Here is a 21,452-nt window from a genome sequence, read left to right on the forward strand (position 1 = left end):
GATGCTTTACATAAAATTGAATTAACAGCTAAGTAAATTGAGGCACTAAACAGCTGAATCACTTCTGAGCGATACCACCTCCAAAGAGACACCAGCACTAAGCCTCCTAACTTCAGCTCCCGACCGACAGCGTGCATGCACGTTCTCTGCAGCGTCTGGCGGTCCCTGGGGCCAGCACGCAGAGCTGCATGGATGTGCTGCTGTACAACACAGCCACTCCGCAGGCAAAGCCAATGTTCCAGAGGCAGTTCAAGCACAGAAAGAAAAACTTTGCTATTCAGCCTTCTAAAAGAAACTTAATATCCTTCTTATTATGGAAATGTGAATAAATGGGATAGAAATTCCTTTCCAGACACAGGTCAAAGAGAAATATTTTTGGAAAATGTAAGAAAGATGTAACAGGGTCCCTCCTGATGACTTGCAACTAATAGTACTGTCCTGAATTCCAGCACGGACGAGTCTGTTCCCTCAAAACCACTTCTGGGAATACATTTATTGCCCTCATCATCTTTCAGATTCCCCAGTCTCTTCAAGGGCACGTAAAAAGAATTGCTTGGCAAATAGAATTTAATTGCATTAAATAGAAAATTAATCTTTTCCCTCTAGATATCCTACATTGTCTCGCCACACCAGAAAACAACTGAAAATATAGCTACACACTGACTGGAGTCTCGTTGTCAAAAGTTATTCCAGGATATTGGCTTCTGTCCAAAAGGTAAGAGTAACGGAGGTAATTTAAATATGCTTGAACACAGGAACAAATGCCTAAGCTCTGTTGCTGTCTTTGTCAAAACCCATTCTTTCAGAAAATCATTTTCTTTACCCATTGGACAACAAAATGCATTGTCAAGAAATTTTATAGCAATAATTATAAAAGATGTCCATTTGAACCCATTGAGGTCTTACTGATTTTATAACACCCAGCAGACCTCCCTGCAGGAGAACACTATATTTATGTTAGCAATATATGCAAGAATTGAGATCGTAAAATTAAATGACCACATAGAACTGTCATTTATATGATGAGCGCCTACATATGTGAAGGCTGGTTTATCTTGCAAGATAGGGTAGTACTAAATGGTCCACTGTCGGTGAATGCTTTTAATCACGCATTTCTTCACTGTTTCTGCAATATTACACTTGAAGGACTGGTAAGCAGTTTGCTATGAAATGTTAAATGGCTACTGGCAGTACAAGCCCGATGGAAGTACTCACTAAAATAGAAGTACAGTACATATTGTATGCAATTGTTTTATGAGAGACATTATGGTTACTAGAATAACTTTTCACCATTACCAACTGCTGAGAGAAAAGTCATTAAGATATTTGGCAAGCCAGTGTAATTTTTCAGCAAAACTACAGTACAAGACCTCAGAATAGCTTCTGTACAAAAAGGCTAGCTGTCTCAAGAAAACAACTTAAGTCTTTGGTGTCATTTTATTCATAGGGGTTTATTTTCAGATTCCAATGAGAAAGTTATTGCTGACGGAGAGTGAACAATTGAGCCTTAACCCTTATTATAACAGGGCAATTTAAGAACCACTATAATAAATCTTGCAGCAGTGTTTCCACTAAAAATCTCTTTTCCAAAGAGCTTTTATGGTGTGTAGTTTCATTCAGCCACTTTTATGAGAGATTTCTTTAAACTATGATTTTAATACTAGAGAGAGATTACCACATGTTTAAGCATTGTTAAATGCTGAGATGGAAATAAACAACACTCAAGTCACCGTTGTCACCTCAGCCTCTTCCCATGTTTTTGTAAATACTGCAGCAACAGTAATGAAAATTCATGCCCTCCACAAAAATAGCAGGGTCTATGCTGGATAGAGTCTCCTTCACCACCATCAATGGAGCCAGCAACTGCCCATTTTTCGTATCACCATTAATGTTTTAAAGACTGATTCACAAATGCACAGATGCCATTCCATCCCATTCGTTTCCAGTAAATATGCTTTTCCTCCTCCTAGAACTATACTTTAATGATGTGACGTGGCATTGCAGCTCCAAGGTGCAAACATTTTCAACAAAAACAGTCACTATGCATCACCTAACTAAATCCTTTTCTCTAAAACAAGAACAGTAATGACCTATTACAGTATTATCACAAGGTAACAAAACATAAGTAATGAGGCCCAGTGCAACAAAACACTTCTAGTTGTCAGTGCTTCCAAGGAAAACAATGACTTCTGGTTAACGTGAGCTGACAGGAGATCTCATGAAAGCCCTGTAAACTATGCAGGCCACCATTAAACAAGCTGCTATTTCATTCCTGTTTCTTTCTGCAATTCTGACCACGACAATTTCATAATGGTGAGTGGTTTCAGTAGGATTTGGTATTTACCTGATTTGGAAGAGGCAATTCTGATATTTGATTATTTTTTAAAATCTGATATTATATACTTTCTACACACATGTTTAACAGAAATTAAAATATACCAACTAGATTCAAGCTCAAGGAAACATTTACCAGGTGGTGCATTTGCTAACAGAAGAAAAAGCAAGTAGAAGTGCCATGAAACGCAACGCAATTATTTGATGTTATAGGAGAAAGGAATTATGCTGAGGGATATTTGTCTACAAAATTTTGTACAAATGTCTGTCCCTCGCAGTACCTACAGAAGAATGCAGTTCACGTGAAGAGAGGTTTGCCAGTCATTCATTGGTATCACCTGAGTTCAGAGAGCTCTATTCTAAAAAGCTCATTCTAATCTGACAGCTTCCCTATTCTGAATAATATTACAGTATGGTTGTTCCCATGTCTGTACCTTTCAATAACAACTAAACACCTTACTACAGAAACTAAAATTACATAGCAGCTTGGTTACTTGCCTGGACCTCTCAGATAATTACATCTCTGATGCATAGTCCCTCACTCCTGTAAGGTTTCATGTACAGGTACCTGGAATACTCCCAAGGGCAGCAGCTTGCTGAAGTTCTCTGTGTGAAGCTAACAGTTTCCAAGGCTAAAACAAGGTAGAACAAAAAAAAAACTAGTTTACTTGATAATTGTCAGGAGTAACCCCAAAAAGGAAATATGCATCACAGAAAGCGATGGTGGAAATTAACTTATTCTCTAGTAAAACCATACAAATGTCAGCTGAATTGAAACTTCTGGCCAAATTCATCCTGTTCAGAAAGACAGGTCTCATAACTTCCTAAGCTTGCATCATTATAGCTCTGATTTTGCAAACATTTACCTATGTGCTTGATTTTCCTATTATAAGTAATTCGTACTAGTCTTCCCCTAGCACAAAAATAACTGCCAAGACTAAAAACATCCACTCACTTGAAGAGGTGCATAAGTCACTGTCAGTTTTCACGCTCATGTCCATCACCTCTTTCTGCACTTATTAGGACAACCAAATGATTTCTGATCAACTGTAGTTAATTCATGCGTTTGAATTTATGGCAGGTATTGATAGCAGGGCAAAAACTTTAGAAGTATGGACCTCAACTTTTAGAGCCACAAGAGGGTATAAAAGAAATTTAAAGACCAGAAAGATAAAAATGTTTTCTAGAACTCAACTGCTGAATGCCACAACTCTATTGTTACTAACATAGGGGTTTTTTTTAATAAAGCATTTAAAAAGCAAACTTCTTTTTCTTACAGAAATAATGGCCAAGAACTCAAAGTAACTGCTATTATATCATGAAATGACTCCTCGTTAATCAGAAAACTAATTTTCAGAACTTTATTCTGCAAATTAGCTGCAACTGTATACACAGAGGTATCAACCTCTGTATTTAATTCTCATACTCATTTGAATTCCACAAAATTAATAACTGCATTTATTAAAGATGTATTTTTACTTTCCTGTCTCCTAACTTAATGAGTTTGCTTGTGTTAGAACCAAACTACTCAGATACATATCCATACACTGGAAAAAAGTGTTTTCCCTTTGGTCTTAACAATGAATAATTTTTGCTTTTATTTTAAAATTCAGTTTTCAACATTTTTCCTCAGGAAAAAATTAATTCTCTTTCTTAAGGCTTTTAAGAATAATTGTGAATGTACACACAGATAAACACAAACAAATGTTGTGTCTTTAAAGCTCATCTGTTGTGCCAGAAGGGTGTGCTCTTCATCATTTTAATTCAGAATGCTAGTTTTACAGAATGTAAGAATTAAAAGATAGTTCTTCACAGCCTCTATCCCCATTAGAGTTCTCTCTGAAAAGTTAACATTAACAGGTTTTCTATTAATTTCATATGACATTCCACTGGGGTTTTTTAGGGTCCCACAATAAAGGGAAACCCCACTAAACTTAGAAGCATTTAAAATGAAGTTACTAAAATTTCCCTCATTAAACTGAAAATAGCAGAGCAACGAAACGCTTTATCAGGCTTTCTAAAAATTCACCATCATTTCAATATCACTTAATTAAAAAAAAATATGAAATAATGCCTAAAACATAATACATAGAAGTATAATTATACTATATTATAATATATATTATGTATATAATATATTATTTTCTTATGCAACTTCCAATGCAAGTGAGCCAGTTATTAAAACCTTCATGCTTTAAAAACTTAAAAATTTTCAAATGAAACATGAAGGAAGACAGTGTTGGCTCTTATGCCATTTACAGATATTCCCTTCAAAAGATATTCTTCTCATAGCTGTAAAATCTTGAATGTTGTTCTTCAAACTGGCCACAGAAAACTGCTGCCTCCTTTTTACAAGAGCAGTTCTTAGTATCATTATAATGCTGAATAGCAATAGTTCCAAAAGAATTTGAGAAAATATTCAAATTCAGCCCAAAAGTGGAGCTGGGAAAATGTGATGAGTAAACAGGATTACTCATTTAAGCAGTCAAAGTTTGCCAGGCATGCAAACCCTAAGGAAAACTTAATTAAAGTCAATAAAGAGGAAGGGAAAGCAGAGAAAAAATAAGTAATAAAATTTGTGCAAAGCAAAATATGCACTGATCAGTTATCAGTGCCTGTGGGATAGTTTTGCAAATGTAAGCCTTCAGCCTACAGCATGCTGGGATGGATTCTGAGTTTTGTGTGTTTATCATGTACAGATCCCACTTAAATCAATAAAGTTATGCCAGAGTTATGATACTAAAACTGATACAGAATTCTGCCCATTGGAACAAAACAATGATTACTACCATGCCCTTCTGAAGACTTAAAAGTAAAAAAAAATCCTCCCCAGATTCATTTCACTATTTTGACAGCCTATTTGATTATTCCTTTTATGCAGAATTTAGAAATTATGAAGATCTGGGACATGATTCTCTGCTATAGAAATTTAATGCTGATAAAACTGCCTATAAGTCCACAGATAGGCAGTGAACATTTATTGATACATAATGGGCAGTAATCAGGTTCTTAACTTATCAACTAATTATTTTTTTGTTATATTTCTTCTTTACATTATGTACTTTGGAGCATTACTCAATCCATATTCAAAAACTTTCAGATATTGTCAGATATTTATCAACCACATAGGAAAGACTGAAAGCACTTTTCTGAGGTGAATTCACCAAATTCTGAGAAGCTTTCTGTAAAAATGGGAGTTAAATGCTTAAAAAAAAAAAGGAAAAGAAAGGCATAGATGCTTAAAATTTCATACAAAACCTGCAGCAGCAGGCAGCTCTCCTCCCTGTTGGTCCCTCTCTTGAGCCATCAAGTCAGCATCCTTCCTTTGGAAACTACAGGCATCCACAGGGCTGTGGAAATTTCACAGCTTTTTCCCACCTCAGACAGCTAACTCTTTTGTACAGGGAAAATAAAAATCTATATTCCTTTCAACAGTGTATTGCTGTAGCAGTCCAGTTGTGAACTTGACCCCTTGCTGCAACTTTGCTACTAACTTTATTGCTGACTCCTGAAAGAGGAAAGGTTTGCATTCCCACTGCCTCAGCAACATCACTCAGTATTTTGCCTAGGCTGGTTTGTCATCAATCCTCAGGCTGTTGGCCACAACCATGGTCAAAATGCACTGTTCAGGTTGCCAAAATCTCTGGATTTTAATAGGCTTGTTCAACAGTGTTTGCTGCACTACTTAGCATGCAACAGTTTAGTGTGTGTCAGACTGAGATTCGATGTAATAACGTCACTTAGTTTCAAGCATTTAATTTCTGTTTAAACTACCGCAAACTGCTGCAAATCCCAGAGGAAAAAAAGTCTCTCATGGCAGAACTGCAACTGGCTGGTATCTCAAGGGGGTTTCAAGCACAACTCCCTTTTCAAAGGAATTGTTTGTGGTGAGGAAGGAATTTCTTTTGTCAGACAACTGACATGGCAATAGGCATGTGGTCACCAGCATCACTACCCTAATTTTTAATTAAGCAGAATAAGGGTGGGAATTTAAAACTAGGAAATAACAAAAAATAATCAAAGGTTGCTGCAAATAGAAGGCTAAAATATCTCAACTTTTCAAACTGAAGGAAAGACTTGATATTACTTGTAGGAGAAAGGAAAGCCACTATGGTTTTACAGAAAAAGATACCTTACAGAGGTGTTACCATTCCTTCTGGCAGATAATCCAAAGAAAAATACTTACTAAGGCTAAAAAGAGCGAAGCTAAGCCTAAGTTTCTACAAGTTATGCTTGGAGATACCCACTAGACCTATTTAATACCCACCATTTAAACATAAAAGTGTACAGGTACCTTCACCCATTTAAACATCAAAGTGTACAGTTACTTTCACCCATTTCTCTCTACTCTTGCAACTGATAAAAATGAAGTGATGTCACTTTGCAATCAGTCACAACACGTTGGTGCTTCATTTACACACAAAACCTAGAAAAATAAATTTTTTTCCCAATGATATTATTTTAGAATTTACTTGAGGAAATACAATCACTATTATAAATCTCTGGTGCTATTCAAAGATATTTCGGTGTTACTTTTCAAAGAACCCTTGTTTTATGTCTATTTTTAAAATGTCTATTTAAACTCTCGGGAGTGTCTTTCAGTTTTTCAGAACTGTGAGATGTGGTGCTCTTGATCAGGAAAGGAGGACAAAATAAAAGATTAAAACTGTAAAAGTGACCTTTGTAGATATTTGGGATAACAGCATTTGACTCCACTGTTTCATATGACAAAGTTTTTAACTAATATTCAGAAATAAGGCATCAGAAAGAATGTTAAATGAGTTACTTAGGAACCCCCATGTTTAACTGAGCAAAGTATTAGACTTAAATTATTTGCCTCTAGTGACCCCTGAAAAAGGCTTATTTTTGCAGGTTGAATATAAAAAGCTTAGAAATGCTAATCATTCCATCTGGAAATCAAAATCATAAACTGTTAGATTAATGAATGTTACAAGTAGCTCTCAGATGCAGAATAGTAGAGACATTGTTAGGAATTTGTTTTGACAAAAGTGATTAGAATATTTATTTTTGCTAACACTTCTCCTACATGCAGACCTAGAAAAATGAAACTTGTTTGTATAATTCAGTAATACACAAATCTTTATTAAAACTCAGAATGTTGCTAAGTTAATTATACAATATTACCAGGAAAAGGGATAATCAAGAAACCCTCCACAAATCCATAATCTGAAAGGCAAACAATGCTTCACTGGGCTGATCTGTACTGCTGCTTAGACCTATTTTAAATGGAATTGCTAGTTTTGACTATTTATTATTAAAACAGGAGGAAAAGCAGAACTGCTGATTATCATTTCTTATGGCCATAGGGAACGCAATGCAACAGCACCTGAACCATTACGTTTGTTTTAGATTACATTGACTGCAAATAGTGCCTCATGAATGAGAGAGAGGAAACGTTGTGAAGGGTGTTTTTGTGATCTGCTTTGTTTCTGCTTATTCCGTTATGGGTGACACTTGCTTACAAGTCTAGAAAGAGTATATTTTCTTGGAGGGAAAAAAATCTCTATTTGTAACTATAGAAAAAAAAAAAAAAGAAAGAATAAATCTTAGAAGTTGTAACAGACAAATCTCGTCTGTGATGTCAACTGAACTATAGGATTTCCCTCCTATTTTGCTTTCAAAATAACCACTAGTACAGAAAAAGGGCAAAAATTAATAGCAATTATTCACAGATTCCTATTTCAGCAGGAACCATGTTGTTTAGGGCTTCCAGCATAGCACAGGCTAAAGATATAACACAGTGATTTCTACCTCAAGCCCCTTACTTCTGGCTGAGGTATAGAAAGACATTCCACCCTGATTACAAGCAATAGAGAATCTTAACCTCCTTTGGTTCCAGTGATTAATTACTCTCGCTGTATAAACCAATTATGTCTACCTTCAGTTTCTAGCAACATAGTTTCATTATGCCTTTCTCTGCTAGATTAGAGGCCAGGTAATATCAGAATGCTTTCTTCTACAGAATAATGATAGGTTACATATATCAGTTTAGATGAACTATTCCTCTTATGTTTGATCCCAAATTCAAATTCCAGCCCTGCTCTGGGATTCTCCCATAAGCTTCCTCCTGGGTGGATCAGTCTAGCAAGAGCCTATGGGCCCTAAAGCATTTCTGCAGCCTGTAAAACCTCAACAGCTGAGGGGCTGACTCTTTCTGCAGTGAATGGGAGCTTGACTTCGATTTTGAGTATGACCGAGTCCCAAAGTCTGAATACATCTTTTTGATGCATAAAGTATAGGCTGCTGATTTCAGAGCAAAATCTACTTTTCACTTGGCCTTAGTTTTAGAAATTTTTCTTCTGAGAAAGTATGTGGTAGTAGGGAGGGGAGGAGGAGGAAAGCAGCAGCAGCTCTGGAGAAATTAAAGGGATATGATGTTTTGAATTAATGTTTTCATGTCTCCAGTGATAAGTGGAGAGTGTTGGTAAACACAAATTTTTTGCTGTGCACAGTAGGCAGGGATTCATCTGCAACGTGACCTGCATTTCCACATTCACAGCTTCTCACTTGCAAGGCAACCACCAAATTGAGGTGAAGGGCAGGCTCTAAACAGCCATGCACTTTGCCATTACGAGGAAACCGCAGTTGTACCCAGTCACATCTGTGACTTGACTAGAGGAATCCACCCTTACATAGCTGTAACCTTAGTCCAGTAGTGGTGGCCTATAGTAGGCACATAAAAGAAAATGGGAAAGTACCAGTACAGGGAAAATCTGCTACAAAACTCAGAGCTGACACTCCCCATTTCCTCATTCGTTTGGCGTGGTTCTGTTTTTGTTATCAACTTTGGTTCATATCTGCAAACCAATGACACCACCTTCTCCAGGCAAACAGCTGCCTCTGAAACGTTCAGAGCTGTCTCTTGGCAGCAACCTTTCTAGTGGTACATCAGTGAAGCATTGCCTCGCTAAAAAGCAGCAGCTGCTAATTCTGGTGTGGTACATAACAGCACGCTGCCACATCAGGTTGGGTCCTGCAAGAAAATGAATTTCTCTGGCCTAGATCATTTGACAATTGCTACCATATGAATAATTCAATCCACAAAACCTAGCAAATGCAAGCAGCGAATAAAACAGCAAGCTGTGTACTGCACTGTACGGCCAGAAACAGCACCAGTTCAGCCAAAGGGTGTGACAGCTGCTTGCTGATAGTGATGGCTGGCCACTGCATACTGACTAATCGTTGAACCAGTGGGAGGCTTCCCGGGAAGACGTTTCCATGTTTCAGACTGTATGGCTTGCCATCCCAGTCACTTTGATTTGAGTTTGCAAAATTAGGGTTTAAACCTGTAAAAATATGTTCATCATAATTCCTCCTCTGGTTAACTAACCTGATTTAAAAGCACAGGTTTAACTAAACCTGGGCAATTTTCTCATGTCTGAAAAGCCTTTAGCTTTGTCTTACCTTCCTTTGGCTTCTGGGCCTAAAATACTGTACAAGGAGAGTGGGTATCTCAGCTGTGTTCAAAAATATTTCTCCAGCTTTAACTTTAGTAATAGGTACAGAAAAATGTATGTTAGTTGAAAGATGTAATGCTTCTTTCTCTGCCCTTCAGTTTGTTTTCCTGCCCTCTTCTCATCCACTTTTAAAGCAGGAAAGGAGAATACATTCAAAGAGAACTTTGCAGTTTCGGAGACGAATTTATTCTGCTCATCAATTCTGAAATACTGCCCCCAAAAGAGGAGGTGTCTGCAGCTCCAGCTCAGGCTGCCTGGTGGGCTGTCTTGCACCTTTGGCAGTCCACCTGCCCTGGCTCACAGGCAGTAGCCTGGAAGTCTGGGAGCCCCAGACCCTGGGTAGCCCACCTGGCAGAACAGCCAAACAACCTCCGCATCCTTTGCATCTCACTTTGTAGCTGGCATTCTTCCAGCAAGCTGCATGGGTGAACCAGCAGGAAACCCAGGCTGAAACTTTACATGTTTCCAGCAAGAAGTTTGTCAAATTGAACTATCTGCATGGACTACTTGGGTGAATTAGCAGCCCCACCATTGGAAGTATTCTGACTGAATCTGCTGTGTTTCATGCTTAGTTAACGCAGTAGCCAGTAAGTGCCTCGTGTTTGGGTAGGCTCTTCACACAGAAACAGGAAGAAAGATTTTTTTGATAACAAAAGAACTTGACTGTAACACTGCAGTTGTTGGGGATATGTTCTAGGTTAGAAGCATTTATAATGCTTGCCGTTAAGACTTTCGACACTCAGGTTCACATGGCCTCTTTTATGTTGTTCTGCTTCATCATCACTCCATCACATACTGCATCACTGACTCCTATTTTCCTATCCTGAGTAGCTGCCTCTAGTCAGGGACACTATTCACCTTTCGCTACTTTGTTCTTCAAACATCAGTCTGCCCACAGCAAAAAAAGTAGCCGGCTATCAGCTGAGGCATTTGACTGTATTCTTTAGACAGGAATTCTGCCCACAGAGGTAGTTTTGTATCATTTTATTTCCTCAGATAAATGAACAGAGGAGATTTGGGATTGACCTTGCCCTGATAACTACTGACAGCACTTGGCAGGACTTGACTTACCTGTATATAGAGGTAAAGTAGATTATTTTTTCAAGTTTACAGTCAGTGTGAGGTTTCTTGAATAATCAACATCTGGGTGTCGAACTTGACTTCAGCAAAGACATAAATATTAATCCTGTGGTACTCGGGGCCATTAATCTGCTTCTCTGTCTGCTTAGATGATTCAGAAACACTTAGCTAACCTCTCTTCCGGGCAGTTAATAGGGTTAGATTGATCACAAATGGCTAGGTAAAAATCTCACACAGTCTGGCTGCCCACCTTTCTGGTACACACCTCTCCGTGTGTGGCCAATGCACAAGAAGCTGCCTCTGGAACTCGCTACAGTATAAAACGGATTAAAGGTTCTCCATATAAGGAATGAAGTGACTAGGAAATTATAACAATGAGGCCTGTGGCTATCCAACATAACAAAACAATCCCTTTTCCTTATTCCAACTGCCCCCAGACTAACTTGCAGAGGTCATTTCATCTCACGTTTCCAATTCATTAGCTAGGGTTGGCTGACAACAGGCAAAAAATGAGGGACCCTCTATTGCAAGAAAAATGAAAAGCATTTACAAACCAGAGACCTAATCACCCAAATGAAAATAAAGCAGACTGGAAGAGATCCGCAAGGTAAGCAGAATCCAACTTTGATGAGAAGAGTACTTTCAACAAGAGATAAACTACCACCATAGAAAACAAAAGGAAAAAAAAATATAATTATATTTTAAAGCAAACCAGAAATCAGTTTTGCCCTCAAGAGGGAGGGAAAGCAGGCAGGTGTCTATAGAAAAAAAAAACCCAACTTTTAATACAGAAAGAAAAGATTGAGTGTACCAAGGGTCAGGGGCTAAGCAGATGGATTTTGCCAAGAGGTCAGTAAGGTTAAACAATCTGGTTCTAAAAAGTGTACAGATTTATTACATTTAGGACTACTGACTCTTCTTTGGCAGACCTGTGTCACACAAGGCACTTACACAATTTCCTGCCAAATTTGAGATTTTTTTCTCCAAAGTTCAAATGGGAGGGACTTGGACCACTCCTCAATCTGCTGATGGCCTCTTGGCCACACCATCAAGTTTTGGCAGTGTTTTCCAGTGCTTCCATGTCTCAGTCTGTCCAGAAGCTGCTTTCGCAGCCCCTCACTGATCATGGTCTCTCCCGAGCAGGGTACTGAACGTGCTGAACAGGACACATAACCCAGCCTTTATTTTCTGTAATCATAGTCTGCTAAGCAAAGTCATCCACGCATCCCCCTGACATGTATGCACACTCTCTGCAGCTAGCTCTGCCTGATACAGCTGTGTACACACGGTTCCCCAGTCGGTCCTAGTAGTACTTTCATACCCTCCTTCCTCCACGTGTAACAGGCTCGCTTTCCACTCAGCTCCCCCTTGAATGCATATTCACAGCTTGTGCCAATGCTAAAAGTACCACAGAGGGCAGGCACATTTCAGAGGAGACTTACTCAGCCCTCTGAAATCACCATCCTTCTAGGTAAATAAGTCTCTGACGACCCATACTATATGTACGGCATTATGCTGCATTTGCGATTCAGATGCCTGCTCCAAATCTAAAGCACACATACTGTACTAGGGAACTTTCAACATAAAGGAGGTATAAAAGTGGAGCTGATTCACACACTTAGCTGCAATCAAACTACCAGAGGATGCTGAATGACTCCCTCTGCTCTGGTTTTGGATGTCATTATCTGACCTCATTTCTTGCTTGTGACATTTTCTTGGGCAGCTTAGTGCTCACATATTATCATTCAAGCCAGCAGCACTCAAAGTCATACAAATGTGAGTGTATGTGTATGTCTCTGAAGGGGGATAAGGGGTGGGGTAAATTAAAGGCTTTTAAGTATTACTGATTGAGAAAGAGAGAAAACAACATTTAAAAGCCTTTTAAATTGCTATTCCTTCCTTTTGATCCTAAATTTCTCTTTGTTTTGTTCTATGCAGCTGGTTGAATGATGACAGAGTGGCTTGCAATTATCTGGATGACATTAGGTGCCAGCTGAAATGGACACTAAAGGAAGAATCTAACATCCTGCATATATAATTCCTACTCCATTTGGCACTGAACCAAGTCAACAAATATACATTCCTTTCCCCACCAGCCCCAGTAAATCCCATGGCCAGCGAATGCTGCTATGGTAACAAAAGCCTGGGAAGGGGGAAGAACTTGGATGTAGCCAGAGTTTTCAAAATGTTGGAGAAGTGTTTTAGATTCAGAACTGCACATGCCTGTAGGTAACTCCCACAAGCTCTGAACACTTACGTGTACACCATAGACCTGGGCTTCCAATGTCTGCAGAATTCTGAAGGGCTCTAATTAATCTGGTGGCTTTGATTTTCAGTCATTGTAGGGCTTATTCAAATCACAGGTACTCCTCTGCCAGTTCTGTGAAGCTTACTAAAATAGACCCTAGAAACTGAGCACAGCTGTCAAAATAATGTTATTGTTTTCCTGAATCTGTTTCAGAGATAGTTATTCCAGAGAAACTTTAAAGTTATATTCCTATATTAGCACACTAAGTAGTTCATAGCAGTTTAGTAAATCAAATATTCCGTACTGCTAGCTTAATAAGATGGGGAGTCATGCATGAAATGACTGCCAGGTTAATGACACAGGGAGCCATGCATGGCATGTATTTGCATATAATAGCACAGAATTTTCCCCTAAATCCTTTAAATTACTCATCAGTTCTTAAATAGGCATTTAACTAAGCCTTCATCCAGAATCAAAAAAAGAAAGAAAGAGCCACCTACAATTGAAAAGAACGATAGATAAGGACTAAGCAAAACCTAAAATGCCAGCTTGTCGGAAGAGCTGGAAACTTGCACATGCAAACAAACCAAAGCCAAACCATAATGTCTACAGCTAAAAGTAAATGGACAAAATTTGCTTCTTTATAGTAACTCTTAATGGAAATGAAGGGGTAGTTTTCTATCAGTGTTGCACTGTAGAGAGATGACAGAGGGAAAACACCAAGAAGCTTGAAACCAAGCCTGCAGCAACTTGCTGAGGGGATGAATTTGTGCCTGTTACTTTCCTCATGACTCACCTAGTCAGCCTGAGAGACTGTCCAAGGTGAAGACTGTTGTTTGGTTCCCTTTTGCAGATCCCCTTCCAGACTGCCATATATGTACATTCCTTCATGCTGCAACTCTTGTTTTGGGCTCCATTTGTAGGACCAGCTGAAGAAACAGGACATGAAAACCTGAGCTACAGAAGGGAAGTCAGAGTGAAGCAAGAAAGTCTAGACCTTTCTCCTTAGACAACAGTTCAGGGGAGGTGGGTTATTGTGCGAAGCCATACCTAGAATCAGGAAAATTGTTTCAACTCTGCCTTTTGCTTTTTTCTTCCTGTTGCCTGTTATATTGCTCAGATGGCCAGCTCTTCAGGGCAAGGCCATGTTTTCAACATGTTCACAAATGGGCCCTCAAGGATGCTCAGGGCTTTTCATATCACTTCAATATGAGAGGCCAATCTGCATGTTGTTTAAATGCCTTCAGGCCCAAACACTTGTAACACACACAGGACAAAGTACTAGCTGGAAGAGTTTCCGCCTCACTTCAGCAAGTAGTACCTCATGTAAACACACCGTCATCACACATGCTGTGCTGTGCAGAACAGAAGCATTTTTTTCTGGATGCTGATTTGTTCTCCCCTCCACTTACACAGAAGAAACCATCCTCAAGATCCTACTCCCATTATAATTTTTTTATATAACTGGATTTAAACGTCCTTTACTCCAAGCTACAGATTTATTGCAAATGCAAGTCACAAATTTATACAACTGAAGTTTCTAAACCTTACCGAAAGGTGTATTATCATTCCAACATGCAAGAAGATAATATGCTTATTAGTTACTATGTTTGGATATGAAAAGCAATTAAGAAACTAATTCAAATTAAGCAAGTATCAAATAGTAAGCCTTGAACTTTCACGCTGTCTCTGCAAAAGTTATGTCAGACAAATAATATTCACCAGCTGCTTTTCCTGTGACTCACTTGAGGCAGTAGTAGGGAATATGAGCAAACAGTAAGATTTCTGTAGTGAAAAGTGTTAAGATATATCCATTGTCTCATATGTTGAGACCTTCTCTCCCCACCTCCCATCTAATTCACTGAGGTATCAGTTTCAAAGCCTAAGAAAAAGCAATTGAAACATTATTAAATCCAAGCTTTCCCTTACTTTTTCATATAATTAAAAAATGCAGATGTGTTATTGCCACTTTATGTTTACGAGCATATAATAAAAAAAAAATAAAAAAAGAAACAGAATAGAAAATACAAGGTTCCATAGACATACTACTCATCCTTTTTGTAAATTACAAAATATCTATCTCTATTTGTCTCATTAAAGACCAGGTACTGTTGTAAGGCAAAAGGATGACTATGGTTCACTTACCCACTTTCCCAGGGAAGAAAGCCAAAAATCATATAGCAGAAATATACTTTAAAGACTCTACAAGAATCCTAGCGTCCCAAATGGAATGGCTTTACAGGGTAAGAAATAAGGGAAGATAAGTAGTACTCCTTAACGTAGGTGAAGCATACTGGTACACAATATGGTCACTCTTTTATGCAAATGGCAGATAAAGATTTTTGGGCAAGTTTGCCTTAGGCCACTAGTTGATTAATATGTTGCTTTGAGTATGTAAAATATATTAAAGGAACATATAAATAGATACTATTCAACATAAAAAAAACCTGCCACTGTTTATACCTAATGTCAAATCCACTGAGTAAACAAGAAAGAAAAAATACCACCTCTTTCATCTAGAACAGTTGCAGACACTGTACCTAGATGCTTTCTGAGAAATTAATGAAATTTCTACCCTTTCTACAGGAGATTTACTATTCATTTTTAGTAACTGTATACCAGTAATTCATTCTGGATATCAAGGTGTAACACTTCTCAGTTGTAAGTAACTACAGTAACAGCCTATACTTTATTTGCCAAGAAATATTTGTTCTCTTTCCTCAGAATATAACATGTTCTATACTGTATTCTAATTTATCTTAGACTAATACTTGAGCTATTACATATACTGTAGGAAATGCTTTTATTTGTAAGTATGGTCTTTTGTGTTAAGAAAGATAAATGTCATACTCATTAATTATGTATCTATAATTAGATACAACTGAAAATGAGCTGAAACTTGTTTTGACATCTTCTTTGAAGAATGTATTTGTACATTGCATGTAACATTGCATATATGCATTTACAAAACCTGAACCAGCAGAATGGCAGCTATGTACAAAAGCCAGTAAGCTTTGACAGGGTAAATAAAAACAAAGAAAAACATAGCTGAAAAGTTAATAAGTACCGACTTACAGGCAGAAAATACATGAGACAGCTTGCTCAGAAAAAGCTAAATGGCCATCAAGAGGAAAAGAGTCTCTGACCAGGAACACATGATGAAAGCTGTACTTTGTTGATTGCAGAAAGTTTTCTTTTAAATACATCCTTCTAAGTGTTTAACTAATTTCCAAGAGGCTTGATTGTTCTTCCTTCAACCTCAGGGTTTTTTTCCTACTAATTTGGAGATAGATTGTACCTTAAGGCAGAGCCAAGAACATGGGGTGTGTGCTTAAGCGGCAGGAACCCAGGAGTAAGCGTGGGAGGCATTGTGCTTCAGCGACAAAACATCGCTCCCTTCCCCCACAAAGGCAAAGGAGACAATCAACCCTACTGTTAACTGTGAATTTCAGTATGAAAACCAGCAGTGCGCAGAACATACTGCAGGACGGAAGCAAGCTCTCTTCTGCCTTCTGCACAATCTAGGAATTTAAAGAGGTAATGCCAGCAACCTTTCTGTGTGAGTGGTCCTATGTATGAGGAAAATATGTGTAAACTTAGTAACAGTAATAATAGTAGGAGTATTTAATGAAGACTCAGGAAGAACTGTCTGTCATTATTGTAGGATAACAATAAATGGTTTGACAGTGCTGTTTCTGGGACTGAACAAACAACACCGCCTTAGCACTGGTTAGACTTCAACACCCAGCATTTGAATGCTGTTACGGTCAGAAAAGTGACTCTGTAAAAATAATACCCTCTTACTCAAAAGAGCTACTCCTTCTACATTTTCTGAGTCATCTGTGACACATTTAGAGACAAAACAAGTGGTTACTAATGATAGCATGGCCATGCTCATCCAGCTGTAAGAGGGGAGGCTTGGGCCTAGTTTGTCTCACCATGACACAGGTCTGACTGTGGCACGTAGCCCAGATCTCCACTAGAGATCCAATGCAGGAGCACAGCAGAACCACCATTCCCAAATACCTGGGATTAGGCACATTTGTTTTAGGGACAAACACATTAGTCTTCCAAAGCCAACCAACCTGCTTGTTGAAATAGGAACAGGCAGAGGCATTTGCCCTGAAGGCACCTTCCATGCCACAGTATATCTTCTGTAAGTCCGCGGCACTGCAGAAGACAAGGATTCGCTGCAACTAACCCTATCCCCATGCCACTCTTCCCAGGTCACGCGTTAAGACAAAGCCAGTTTCTAAAGCAGAGGGGACTGCTAGTCATGCCCTTACTTTTGCACACTTCAGAAACAAAGTAACCTTCAGCTGGGATAAATTGTCACAGCTGTACAGGTTGCTTTGACTAATGTCAGTAACTTTACTGATTGCTTCACACCTAAACTGTTCCAAAGAGGAGTAATTCCTTGGTGCTGATCACAAAGCTGACTATGGCAGGTACAGCTTGGCGGCTCCTTGCAAGCACAGTGTTGCCAGCGCTTGCCAGTTTATCCCTATGCTGCCCCGTGTTCTCCACAGGTAAAAAACCATTACATCACCAGTGTGCAAATAGCCACATGACACACAAATACAAAATAGTCAGAGGGACTTCTCCCATAGCAGATAAACATTAAAATGAAAAGTTTCTATAAAACTGAGAAAGGTAAACACCTAATTTTTGGTGCTGATTTCAGAGTTCCTTTCAAAATTGAAAAGGAACAGGAAAATTACAACTCTTCTAAGGCTCTAGCAAATAAGAAATTTGAGTGAACATAGGGAAATCTGAAATTAAAATACATTTTAACCTTAGGCAATTTCAGTGATTTTGCATCTGTAAGAAACCACAGTTTAAGAGTTCTATTTTATGCCAACAGCATTCACTTTAAAGGACATAACCACCAAAAAGGCAAGTTTTTCTCCTGGAAAGCTTTCCTAAATGCCATCAACGCAGCAGTACTTTCAAACCCACTCATTGAATTCAAAACAACTTGAAACACAGTTGTGGACACTGCTCTCTATCTTGTGCAAATCAGGGAAGAGTAGTAGTTTATTTCCTGATTAGCAATTCCTCAGCGGTAGTGATGGGGAGGGAGAACCTGCCTACAAAAATCTTAGCTGTTTGGAAATATCAGCCTGTCTATAAACAGATGGCTACTCCTCATGGGATGCTGTCCTCTCCAGGAATGCTGCACTAAGTCCTGAACCTCTTCCAATGCAGCCCTGAGCAGGCTGTGCTCCTAGCAAAGGTGAGGAAAGTTAGAAATGGAACAGAGCCAATCTGTGCATATAAAAGCTCTAAATTCATTACTCTCAATTAAAATGAATGAGGATAAGGATTGCTTCCAAGTACATCAATCAAAGAAAGTACTTGCTGCAGGAAAACAGGAGACACTGGTGTATACACGAAGGAATTTATTCACATATTAACAAAATGCGTGCAGGCGAACGTACATGGAAATCGCAGTTTATTATTCACTTGGCAAGCTACGACTACCTAGGAATGATGGGTTAAAAATCTACTTTTATTTAAAAAAAAAAAAAAAGCCAGTTTCTGAAAAATACTTGTATGCCTGCACACCTGGTTTCACAAAAATAAGAGGGAGATTCAAATCAAAGTGTTTCATGCAGTATAAACAGGTATATGATGTTTAGGAGACAAGAGCAAGTTCACCTCCAAAGTCCTCTGTTATCTCAGCTGTCCTATTAACTTTGGAGCACCATGAGTACTTTTAACTCTTGCTGAAATCAACAGTCAGAGAAACTGCTGAGTACTGCAGAATTAGCTCTTGAGGGGAAACAAAAATCCTCAAACAAAAACTAATGCTTCTTATTGCTGACAAAAATACAGTCCTTTTTGATAGTGGTATATTTCTCATTGTGGTTTTGCTTTGCCTTTTTTTTTTTTTTTTGCAGTATGAACAAAGCTGAGCTTTGGGACAATCGGAATAGCTATAAATTGAGTAAGAGTAGGATGGATTAACTTGTATTTACAGCTGCTAGATACTCTTTATTGACAGCTTATCGTGGCATGTGTGTGCTTCATTTCCTCTCAAGGAGCTATTCAGTCCAAGACACTTGCAAATGTACCTCTGCCTGCAACTTTTGCGAGTTTATCTCTGTGAGAATCCAAGAACACTGAGATAGTCCAGTACGTACCATATACTTAGAAACACTCCAAAATATTATCATGGCTATAGAAGTTAAGAATTTAGGATATCAGGGAGTATTGCAGAGAGGATGGTAAAGACAGAGCCTGGGCTTGGGGTGCTTGAGTGGGAATTTAGAAAAGGAGGACATAAACCACTTTGTTTCTGTCTTAGTTTAGCTAATATTACCTACCTCAAAAGTGGTATTGGGAATCCAGACTCATAATTTATAAGGGAGGAACTGATTTTTCTTTATGCAGGAGGCCTATAAAATCAAGCCTTCCATTAATGGAAATGTGTCGAGAGCTTGTAATTTTTAAGGTTATAATTCCATCAACCTATATCAAAAAGCATAAGAAATACGCTTATTTCATTAGGTGTGGCAAAAAGGGGAAACCTATTTTTGTTTCATTCCCTCTTTCGGGCTTATAGAAAAAAAATCTGAAGAAGTAGCTGTGATGCATCGAAATGAGCTGAGTGCCTTTCTCAGCCCTGAACAATGCACGTAATCCTGCTCTGGGAGAAAACCTCTTAGTGCTCCTAAGGGACGACTATTAGCTACAGAAAAGTTAGAGTTTATCCTGCAGCACAGCACAAGGATTTTAGGTTCTCCCAGAATGTCTTTCAGTACGGGCCCTGTAATTTTAGGATTACATAACTAGCCACTTTTGGCAAATGGTCATAACGCTGTCAAACTAAGATTGCGTTACGTTTTCTCATACTTACATCATCACAGGATAGCTCTTGTTGGAGAAGGCTGTCTCAAAATTTATGGGACAATGAACAAAAATGAAACCAGCTTACAGTAATAGTAAAGGGCCAAGAAAGAGGTATGGGTTATAACAACACTGTACCTAAGCTGACCAGGCCAGGGAATGGGCTAAAGTTGATGTGCCCCGACAATCACATATGCGTTGACTGTTTCAGGGAAACTAGGACTCCAGCTGCTGACATCCCTACTGTATAAGCACAGCCTACTTGCAGGTTACAAACCCCAGCTGTTCTTGTATTTATACCTTTGAGCTCTTCTTGCAAGGGTAGGCGGGATATGTGGTGGGCACCCATCCCATTCACGCTGTTGGACATTTACAGCTATGCTATGCAGGTCTCTCTCCTGTCTGGCACTCCAACGGATCTGTGATGTGAAATTCCTTGATGGGAGTCATATACATACAATAGAAACAAGTGGTTGTACACAGACTGCACCAAGTTTGAGAGTCAGAAGAGCTGCTTCTTCAAACTACAGTATAAGGCTTTCTTATCTACAGGAATTTCCAGGACTCCAAAAATCATCAAAAAAAACTATGACCAAAGAGCTCACAGTAACAGAGCTAACTCCCAGTTGTATCCTGCTACGATGGATACCAGTCTACCAGGAGAAATTTATTCTATCAGAGAAAAAATGAAAATAAAAAATGAGGAAGACAAAGTAAAAGAGACGGTGCCAAGGTCTAAGAAAAGGACATAGCAGAAAAGTCTCCATGTGGCAGAAAACAATATTCCATCAAAAAACTTAGGACTTCAGACAAAATAAGTCCTTGCTTTATTATCTATATATCAGCTAAGCTCTTCTGAAAATTCAGTCCCATAATAAAATACAATAAAGACCTAGACATAAGCCAAAAAGAGATTTATAAGTGGAGGTACATGAGACCTTTAACGTTGCCACAGAAGCTATCTCCCCTATAGACATTCTTAGCAAACAATTAAATATAACTATATATACTACTTATAGTATCACAGTTCTCATTAACAGCTGTTCAGGTAGAACTGTGAATTGAGCCATACAGATAGTATACCAGAGGGTAGGGTTTAAAGTCATACACTTCAAGAACTGTGAATAATTTAAGACAAAATAGTATGCACAGAACACCCCAAATTCAATTTTTCAGTAAATATACAATTCACTAAAACATCTTTGAGGCAGTATTAAGATTTATATGACAGCTAAAGCTTTGGATCTGACACAATAATTAAAAGTGAGACAGGCCTGCATAGACTTTTAGACTTGGTTTAAGGCTTGGATCCAGGAGATTAGTTTGGTTTCCTGGTTAGGACACAAGCTTCTTTGGTCCTAGAAAAAGTGACTGTGTCACTTTCTATCCTAGTCAATATCAATAATAGGGAATTATGTTCATTTCCTCCCCTGTTCTGCACTAGAAGCAACTGGTGACAG

Source organism: Phalacrocorax aristotelis, chromosome 7, assembly GCF_949628215.1.
Source record: "Phalacrocorax aristotelis chromosome 7, bGulAri2.1, whole genome shotgun sequence".
Taxonomy (NCBI): Eukaryota; Metazoa; Chordata; class Aves; order Suliformes; family Phalacrocoracidae; genus Phalacrocorax; species Phalacrocorax aristotelis.